Raw genomic sequence first — 3,642 nt, forward strand, 5'->3', positions numbered from 1 at the left:
TGGAGGGCAAATGGAGCCAGTCCTCCTTGGAGCAGCAGCTCTGCAGTGAGGGCCTCTCCTCTTGGATTGGGAGGATGCCCAAGGTGACTCCTGAAGGCTGAGAGCCCTTGCCTTATTAGGTGGGTGGTAAGAGCATTTTGGGTCATCATTCCTAAAACTATGGCTTAAGTTGGCTGTGTACTATTAATTCATGAACCTGTAGTTTACTAATGTTTGTTGCAGTGCTCATCAATTTTGATTAGAATGAATGTCACGTTCAAGCATCTGCTTAATCTGTTTTGAGAGACTCTTGTGACAAATGGGCACCACGGCAAAGAACCTGGCTCTGTTTTTTTTTTTTTTTTTTTTTTTTTTTTTTTTTTTTTTTTTTTTTTTTTTTTTTTTTTTTTTTTTTTTTTTTTTGCATCTTCTCTTCAGGTATTTATATGGATTGATGAGATCCACCCTGAGCCTTCTATCCTGAACAGTCCTCGGACATCCACACTGTACTTAAAAGGCAGTCCAGTACAGTAATCTTAGACAATTTCAGGGAACCATGTGTCACAGATCAGCTGCTAACACATGGTTAGTGCTTTTTCACTATTGTCTTTGCTCCCACATACAATTTATTGTGTCTAAAAAGTGCCGTGTTGCTCTAGGCTGTCAGATCCTGCTTCAGCTTAGGGTGGGCTGAAGTCTTGATGTTCTGTACACTTACACTTTTATCAAATATACCTTCTAGTTTTACTCTAGCAGCGAGTGGGTTTTATTGGAGAAGTTAATAAAAGAGCTTATTAGAGGTTTAAGCTAGGGCCACTTTTTCCTCTGAACTGTAGGTACAACTGGAGTATGTATTAGGGAGTACTAAATAGAAGATTTATCAGTAAATAGCTTTACTAGAGTGTTAAGTATGTATCTTGGGGAGAAGCAGGCTTGTTTTACCTACCAATTCACCCTTAGTTACTTCTTGCAGAAGGACCTGAGTAGCAGTGAGTATCACACTGAATTCTTGCAACAGAGGGGGTTTTTTAAATAAAAAAAAGGCAAAACCAAACCAAAAACCCTAACAACAATATTCCTACAAATACACCACCCACCCACCCCCCCAAATAAAGGCAAAAGTGTTTGAGATTATTTATAGGGAGAGATCTGCTCCACCGGGTGAGAATATTTGGATTATTTAGTTGTTCTGCATGGCAGTGGTGGTGTTCTACAGGGATACCTACTGATAGAATACAAGTAGACATATTTTGGGACAATTATGGTGGTTTTAGATTCTAGCAATTATTTCTAACAAAAATAAGAACTAGGAAGCAGTATTTCAGGTTTCATTCTCAGTATGCAAGTGTCTATTTGCTAGTTTGATCTGAGGTTGTGAACTTTCGGTTTGGATTTCCATAGCCCAAAGCATAGTTATCTGTCTGCCCTAAGTGCTGGACAAACTTCTGTGCAACATACTGTTATTTCAGGAAATGTCTTATCAGCTACCCAGCGCGTAGATGATGTCTGCTGGCTGTTGCATGCTTAGGGGTAAGGACAAAACAGTGTTTCAGAGGAAAATCTTCCTGAAGAAGAGACAGATTTCTCAATACTGCAAATCCTTCTAAAATCTGAAGCAGAAGTCGGATTTCTGCATTTGTCTGTCTCTGAAGTCTGATTCTGGGCTGTAGCAAATGAGAATGCTTTCCAAGATGGTTTTTGTTTGGGGATCAGAACTCCAGCACTGTGGTGTGTTGACTTCTGGCCATTGACTTCTGGCATATGTAGGAATTAAACTTTATATTTTTAACTAATTTGATTATCATCCAAAATGAAATAAAACCTAGCAAATAAAAGATCTGAGTTTTTCCTAAATGCAGAACAACTGTACAGCATGCATGTTTGATTTGGAATTGCTTTTTAAAAAAACCTGTCAGTTATTCTTCATAAGTAATTAACAAGAGTCCCAATGTGGAGCTTGTAGAACAGACAACCAGCTTCAGAAGTGTTAATTTTTTTTAATAGGAAGTTGGGTTCATTCTGAGTCAACAACATGTCCAGATGTGTAGCAGCAGTAGTAAACCAGTAAAAGCCAACAAAACCACTGCAAAACCATGACAGTTGCTTCAAAAGAGAAATCATTAATACGTGCATTTGCTGTGATCCAACTGGGAAGAAGTGGGTAGAGGGTACAAAGGGGTTCATCAAAGCAGTCAGTGGTGTATATCAAAAAATGCTTAGGGGAAGTAGTTAGATCAAAACAGCCTTAAGATCTATTTTCAAAACAGTCCTTAAGAATAAAAAGGAGTTGTTTCCTGTGTGCTTTCTTAAGAACCCTTACATCTTAAAGTCTGGTCTCTGTTTGCGAGACTAGCAAACTTCAAAGATGTCCAGAGTCTCTCAAACGGAAAAGACGGAAAAAAAAAGTAGTCCTTACTGGTTCTGAAAACATGCAGCAATATACTGTTCTAGTCTGTTGGCATTAGTATAATGTGTTAGCTTGAATGAGACTCAGGTTGGCTAAGGTTCCTTGTGGCATATGCCTCTGAAGAAACAGATGCTTAATCTCACTAGGGCAGCAAAATGTCTTTCAAGGTGCATGTGGTTTCTCTTGGGTTGTTGTTTTGGTTTGGTTTTTATAACCTTGTAGCTCTGCAACTTGAAATGAGCTTCCCAAACGTGTTCATCAGAACTTGATGTCATTCAGTCCCAGCTTGTTTTGGCAAAAACTATTGGCAAATGTGAATAGCAGCCATGTTTAACTTCAGCTTTACTCAGAATAGAAACAATACTTAGCAGGAAATGATGAAATCAGAAGGCTTTTTGTCTGAAATGCTGATATTTGACTAATCCATTATTATAATACTGGAACACAAGTAGGGACAGAATGCACTCTGGAAACTGGCACCTTCTGCAGCTCTCAAACCAAAGTAGTCTTCATGAGGCTTTATCAGTTTACAGTTAAGTCATCTAAGTAAAATGTAAAAAACCAAATACATTTGAGAGGAAGACTTGGAATTGCCATTAAGTCTTACTTGAGAAACAAACCAGAAGAAGCTCTGTTAAGTCTTGACCAGTGCAGAATCACTTGGAAGAAAGCAGCCTCTCTGATAGAAAAGCTCAAACCCAAGCTTTTAAGCCAAAACCATCCTTTTAATCTGCAATCAGAAATGAAGTCTCTGCAGTTTGTTCTTGTGCTCCTTGACATGTTCTTGGCTCGGAACTGTGACATTCTCTGCTGGTTAAAACTGTGGTACTTCATAAGCCTCTGAATAAACAAACTTTGACATACCCAAATGTGGAAACAGGAGAGGGGAAGGGAGCCAGCAAAGTCCCATGTTGAGGAAGACGTGTCAGTGGCTTACCAGGAAAAGGTGGGAGGTAAATGGTCTTTGTCTGTAGCATATGGATAATGCGGAAACTGTTAATCCAGGCAGTCTTGAATTACGAGTTTTTATTAGTTTTGTGTGTTGGAAGAAGAGTGCCTACTGCTCTCCAGCTCTTCTCTTGAATAACAGTTCTCTTAACTGCCTTGACATCTGTCTCTGTTGATGTGATTCTGCCAAAGTCTGAGTTTCTTCTGTGCAAAAGATAGCTTGAATCTTGCTAGCAGTGGCTCCACTAAGTTTTATCATATCTGTTTTTTCCTTCATTAGCAGAATTTTAATAAATTTAATGTAGGGA

The sequence above is a fragment of the Buceros rhinoceros genome, unplaced genomic scaffold (genome assembly GCF_000710305.1).
Source record: "Buceros rhinoceros silvestris isolate BGI_N320 unplaced genomic scaffold, ASM71030v1 scaffold2222, whole genome shotgun sequence".
Lineage (NCBI taxonomy): Eukaryota > Metazoa > Chordata > Aves > Bucerotiformes > Bucerotidae > Buceros > Buceros rhinoceros.